At 39.1% G+C, this 7,234-nt stretch overlaps 1 pseudogene; it reads right to left on the reverse strand.

Moving 5' to 3' along the window:
- Positions 1–795: 795 nt before the first annotated feature.
- On the reverse strand, positions 796–924 carry LOC131503369 (U4 spliceosomal RNA; annotated as a pseudogene).
- Between the last annotated feature and the right edge of the window lie 6,310 nt (positions 925–7,234).

The following is a 7,234-nucleotide window of genomic DNA, read 5'->3' on the forward strand; positions in this document are numbered from 1 at the left end:
TAGTAATCGTTTTTTGCCCATCTTCCTTTTGTATTATCTTTTCCATACCACTTTATGGTAGCTCTCTGTACACTGTAGCATTTTATTTGTTTCTATAATTTGTCTATGAATTTTGTTTGTGGTGTTTCTGCAATCAAAATTTCTAATTGTATTGTCAAATATGTTTATCTTTGGTTTCATAGCCTTTTGGTTTCCAGCCTTGGTTTAAAAGCCTCCATGAATCCCAAATTACAGATTTAATTTCATTTGTTCTCTTACAAGATTTTATGGATTGATTACATATGAAACTGGAATTTATTTGGGGGTATAAGATAAAGACCCACTACCAATAGCTTCCAGGTGGATTGCCAAGTGTACTAGGACTGTTAAACAATTCTTTTCGGACAGAATCAAACAATGTACAACTGTTATGTATTAAAATCTCATAGATACTAATATATATCTCTGTACTCTTAGTATGTTCTAGTGATAGGTTTTTCTGTTTCTTTACCAAAACCTATTTATTTCATTATAGAGACTCTATATCATGTTCTTACATGTATTAAGGAAACAGTTTTCACTTCTCTTTTTATTTTTATTGGTTATTTTGGAGCACATATAATCATAAAAATTTAAGATCATTTCATAAATTTCCTAAAATAAATCTGTTGGGATCCAATATTAATTGCATTAAATTTACACATTAACTTCAGAAATTAACATTTAATGGTTTTAAATCTTCTACAGGGAGACGGTGACATAAATGTTGTCCACACAGTTGCTTATAGTTAACAAGAATGAATTAGATCTATATATATTTATGTAGATGAAAGTTATATGAAATTTATATAGGAGTTTAACAAATATTTGGGAAAAGTTTGCAATTAGCAAGAATCGCGCCTCAGATAAACCTCACTGGCTACGATATTGCCACTGCACAAAGCTAGTTTAACAAATATTTGTAATGTATAGCAAAGCATTAACATCTGGCCAATATAGATGGTGGGTACACAGCTTATATTCACTTCTGCAATTTTCCGCAAGTTTGAAGTACCTCATAATTTATTCATTACTTTTTAAGTGCATTTATTTTTGAAGTTCAGAAATCTCACTGGTATATGGCTAAGCGTTTGTTGTTTTTCTTTCACACTGCTGGCTCTTACTGTATTCTTTTGAGCTGAAAACTCAAGTTTTTTCTTTATTTTTTTAATGTTTGTTTATTTTTGAGAGAGACAGAGACAGAGTGGGAGTGGGAGAGGGGCAGAGAGAGAGGGAGACATAGAATCGGAAGCAGGTTCCGGCTCTGAGCTGTCAGCACAGAGCCTGACATGGGGCTCAAAACCACAGAACTCTGAGATCATGACCTGAGCCCAAGTCCGACGCTTAACCAACTGAGGCACCCAGGTGCCCCGGATCATTCAAGTTTTTATTCAGCTTGGGGATACTTTTCTTCTAAGTTTCTTCCTCCATTAGTTCTTCCTTCTCTCTATCACTTGTATCTATTAGACTATCTGGCTCTACTATTTATCTTTTCTTTACTCATTATTACCGTATTGACATTTTTCTACTTAAAAATTTTTTTTTAAGTTTATTTATTTATTTTGAGGGAGAGAGAACCAGTGGGGGACAGGCAGAGGGGGGGGGGGCAGAGGATCTGAAGCAGGCTCTGTGCCGACAGCAGAGAGCCCCATGCGGGGCTCAAACTCCCGAGACAGGAGATCACAACCTCAGACAAAGTCTAACACTTAACCGACCGAGCCACCCACGTGCCCCAACATTTTTACACTTTTCCTCTCCATTGTAAAATACCTCTTTCAGTTGATCTTCTAGATTCACTATATTCATTCTTTTAATCTGATGCTAACTGAATGCTGCATTTCAGCAAGCATTTATCCAAGAAATCTTTATTTATACTTTTCTGATATCTCTTCAATTCTAATCTAGAATTTGCCTCAGTGTGTTTCATCTTTTCTCCACTAAACGTGTTTGGATTCTGTACCGAATGGTCAGTGTTATTCCCCCTACTTCAAGCTGCTAGTTTCCCCTTAAACGTGAAGCAATTATACTACCTGCTTCTTTGTGGGCCTCAAAAGTTCTCCCTGCTTATTAGTCAGCTAGAATGAGTTTCTTCGGCACCTCTACGTGTCCATCTGCCAGAGTCTCATAGGCAATGCTGGGTCAGTAGCTAGTGAGGCACAGCGAGCAGCAGGGGAACATCTCTCTCATTTGTAATATAGCAGATTGGTACAAGTCGGCTGGAAGGCCCGAATACCAGCTCATGGCAACATAACTTCAAGGGCTGGAAGCAGACAGCAGTCAAGGTTAATTCCTACCTACCATCTATGTGTGTCGAACAGATACACTCTGGCCGTACGCAGATCTTCAGTTAGCAAATCCTCCCAGAGAGATAGGAGTCCTTCCAAGCAAAATATTCCTCATTCTTGTTCTATCCCTTCACTATGACAAATGGTGAAATAGAACCTTTCTTCCAATGGGTCATGTCTGTAAGATATGAACAAGAAGCTCAGCAGGGAGACCAGACTTTGTTGACCTGCTTTAGTACATTTAAAAAGACAACATTTAGGGGCACCTGGGTGGCTCAGTCCATCAATCGTCCAACTTTGGCTCAGGTTATGATCTCGCGGTTCCTGAGTTTGAGCCCCACAATGGGCTCTCTGCTGTCAGTGCACAGCCTACTTCAGATGCTCTGTCTCCTTCTCTCTCTGCACTTCCCCTGCACTCTCTCTATCTCTCTCAAAAATAAACACTTAAAAAAGAGCATGTGACATCCAGATACTTACGCCACCCTAAGCAATAAATATAAATCATTGCTATCAAGTAACAACTCAAGAGGTAATTTGTGGGAATCTGGGCACAAGTAGAGCTCCTCCAGGGACCAGGTCAAAACTCTATCTCAGTCTCTTAAACAAATGGTGTTGAGAACACTGGGCAGCTACATGCAAAAGAATGAAACTGGACCAGTTTCTTACATCATTCACAAAAATAAATTCAAAATGAGTTAAAGACCTAAATGTGAGACCTGAAACCATAAAAACCCTTCTCTTCGAAGACAGGCAGTGATTTCTCTGATATTGGCCATCGCAACATTTTTCTAGATCTGTCTCTTGAGGTAAGGGAAATAAAAGCAAAAATTAAACTATTGGGTCTATATAAAAATAAAAGGCTTCTGGGGTTCCCGGGTGCTCAGTGAGTTAAGCGTCTGACTCTTGATTTCAGCTCCGGTCGTGATCTCAACAATCTCTCTCTCCCTCTCTCTCTTGCCCCTCCCCTGCTCTCTCTCTCTCTCTCTCAAAATAAATTAAACATTTTTATAAAATTAAAAAATAATGAAAAGCTTCTGCACAGTGAAGGAAATAATCAACAAAACTAAAAGGTAACCTACTAAATAGAAGATATTTGCAAATGACATATCTGATAAAGGGTTAGTATCCAAAATATATAAAGAACTGATACAACTCAATACCCTTAAACCAAATAATCCAATGAAAAAACGGGCAGAAGACATGAACAGAAACTTCTCCAAAGAAGATATCCAGATGGCCAATAGACACATGAAAAGATGTTCCACATCACTCATCATCAGGGAAACACAAATCAAAACTACAATGAGGTATCACCTCACCCACGTCAGAATGGCTAAATTCAACAACACAAGTGACAACAGGTGTTGGTGAGGATGCAGACAAAGGGGAACCCTCTCGCACGGTTGGCAGGAATGCAAACTGGTTCAGCTACGCTGGAAAACAGTAGGGAGGTTCCTCAAAAAGTTAAAAATAGAACTACCCTGTGATCCAGTCATCGCGCCACTGGGTATTACCTAAAGAATACAAAGAGACTAATTCAAAGGGGTATATGCGCCCTGATATTTATAGCAGTATTATCTGCAATAACCAAGTCATGAAAATAGCCCATGTCTATCAACTGACGAATGGCTAAGGAAGAGGTGGTATAAAAATACAATGGAATATTAATAAGCCATCAAAAAGAATGAAATCTGGCCATTTGCAATGACATGAATGGAGCTAGAGAGTATAAGGCTAAGCTAAACAAGTCAGAGAAAGAGAAATACCGTATGATTTCACTGATATGTGGAATTTAAGAAACAAAACAAACAAGAAAAGGGGGGAAAAGAGAGACAGAGAGGCAAGCCAAGAAACAGACTCTTAACCATAGAGGACAAACTGATGGTTACTAGAGGGGAGGTGGGGGATGGGTGAAATAGGCGATGGGATTAAGGAGGGCACTTGCTGTGACGAGCAGCGAGTGATGCATGGAAGTGTTGAATCACTATATTGTACACCTGCAACTAATATTATACTGTACACGAATTAACCAGAATTTAAATAAAGACTTAAGTAAAGAAATAAAATAGGGGCGCCTGGGTAGCTCAGTCGGATGGGCATCCGACTTCGTCTCGGGTCATGATCTTATGGTTCGTGAGATCAAGCCCTGCATTGGGCTCTCTGCTGCTGGTGAGGAACCTGCTTGGAATTCTCTGTCTCCCTCTCTCTCTCTGCCCCTCCCCCATCGCACTCTGTCTCTCAAAAATAAATAAACCTAAATTTTTTTTTTAAAAAGGAATAAAACAAACAGCAAAGAAAAAAACAAGATAAAGAGGCAGACCAAGAAACAGACTCTTCACTATAGAGGACAAACTGATGGTTACCAAAGGGGAGGTGGGGGCAGGATGAGTTAAGTAGACGATGGGGATTAAAGAGTACACTTACGGGGCACCTGGGTGGCTCAGTCGGTTAAGCGTCCAATTTCCACTCGGGTCATGACCTCTCGGCTCGTGAGCTCAAGCCCTGCATCGGTGTCTGTGCTGACAGCTCAGAGCCTCGAGCGTGCTTGGAATTCTGTGTCTCCCTCTCTCTCTCCTTCTCCCCTGCTCATGTTCTCTCTCTGTGTCTCTCAAAAATAAATAGACGTTAAAAAAATTTTAAAAAGAGTACATTTATTATAATGAACACTGAGTAATATATAGAAGTGTTGAATCACTATACTGTACACCTGAAACTAATATAACTGTGTATGTTTACACCGGAATTAAAATAAAAAAACTTAATAAAAAATGTATCTCAGGGTTGATTTCCCTTCACAGAGTACCCAGCACAGAAGCCAGGAATACATGGGCACCTTGTAGATTTCATTCTACGGGCGTCTCCTCAGATGACAACGCTTGATACGGACATAGACATGACCGTGGGAGGTACTGTCATCAGCGAATGTCTCTAGGAGGCTTTTCCAGCAGTGGCTGTAAACGAGTAGAAAACAGAACAAGAAAGCAAGATCAAGGTGGATACTATGCAGTGAACAGAGCTTCCAGACAGTCAGACTTGGTTGTGATTACACATGAGAAATCCTTCTTTGAGAACCTGCAGAAATAACTGAGGTACATTGTGGGCAAGAGGACCAATCATGTTGTTTGTATCTAGGCAATAGATATTTGGGTAGCTTGGTAATAATAACAAGCAACACTTCTCACGTGATTTCTCTGTGCCAAGAAATGTGCCATATGACTTCTACTTGTATTAATTTATTTTATCCTCTCACTTACTCTCTGTGTTTGTTACTGCTGTTACGCCCTATTTTACAGGTGACGAAACTGAGACTAAAGAGGTTAAATGACCAGTCTAATGTCACACATCTTCAAAATCTGTGTACTTTTACTCCCCACTTTCTGTATTATCATATATATTTCCGTGTGAACTGGGAACTTCACGCAGGGTAAATACTGAGGCCTGTAACACTACCTGTCTGTAAATTAATAGGCACTGAAAAGAGTTTTAAAAGACACAGAAACATCCTCTGAAAGAGACAAGCCAGTTAACTAGGGGTTAAGTTGTCAACAAGTTAGTCAAAGGCTGTCACAAGGAAACCAATCACAGACCCTCTACAGGATCCGATTTGAGTGACATCTATTAAAAGATACTGCAAACACTGAAGACACATCCATCCATGTGAAGATTTACCAAAGGCTTTTTTTGGCTCAAGATGGTAAACTGACCATGAATTTAACCCAAGTTCAACAGGCAAGCACTGAATATGTGCCTTGGATTTCACCGGAAATAAACTGATGAATGCTCACAGGAAGTGTTGAATGACTGGATTAGAGCAAAGGTAAAATGGGCAAAATTTGCGAAACAATGTATTTCCAAAAATTTTTCATCGTGGGGATAAGAAAACTACAACTTCACAGGAAACGAAGCTAGCCTCTTGATAACTAACTTTGTAGAAAAGTTCCTAAGGAAAATTCAGAAATACTACTTTGAATGAGCTAAGCTACCCAAGTTCTAGGCTTCAGATCCTTGAATTGGCCTAAATCCTCTGAACTGCCAGAGCCAAATGACCAATTGCTCTTTGTGCTTATATGAGGTTCTTTACATATGTAAAGAAATCTCAGGGATCTCAACACAACCACCAACCTTATTAACTGCAATGTCCATCAAGCAGAATGAATGGGAATCAATTCATAAACTCTCTTTTAGAATTCAGAGTGGGTTATAGAAAGCAGACCCAGACAGTTTTTGTCACGATTAGAGATACAAGTAACACGTTTCAGAAAAGTAACTTTTCACCAGAAAGAGAAACAAGGGAAATGGATACCTAACCTCAACTGCTCTTCCTTATAAGCAAGTTAGCAGTTAATAAGTGATAGTTCATAGAGTTGGGCACAAAATACCATTAACATATATTAGGTTGCTTTGTGATCAATCTTGAAGCCTTCTCTTATAGTCACACAATCACTACAGCTATGCAAATAGGGATCTAATGTAGATTTCTTGTGTTTGCTTAATCACTAAAGACGTTAAACTATAATCCATCCATGTATTCATCCATTCAACCACTATTTATTGATCTCCCACTATGAAATGGGGGCAGAGCAACGAACAAAACAGACAAAAATCTCTTTTTCCTAACCAGCACTGTAAGAGTTGTATTTGAAGAAAATAATTTCCCTTTTCCTTATTTAGTGATACTTCCACAGTGGCTTCCTGACAAAAGTGTTGTTATAAATACACACAGAGAAAATTTCATTAGTCTTGACCGGGGGTTAGAAAACTTTCTCTACAAATATACAGATAGTGAATATTCTCGGCACAAATACTTGACTTTGCTCTTGTAGCAACAAAGCAGCCATAGATGATATGTAAATGGACGAGTGACTGTGTTCCAATATAACTGTGTTTTACAAAATCGGACAGTAGGCTGGATTTGGCCTATGGGCTCTAGT

Source organism: Neofelis nebulosa, chromosome X, assembly GCF_028018385.1.
Source record: "Neofelis nebulosa isolate mNeoNeb1 chromosome X, mNeoNeb1.pri, whole genome shotgun sequence".
NCBI lineage: Eukaryota > Metazoa > Chordata > Mammalia > Carnivora > Felidae > Neofelis > Neofelis nebulosa.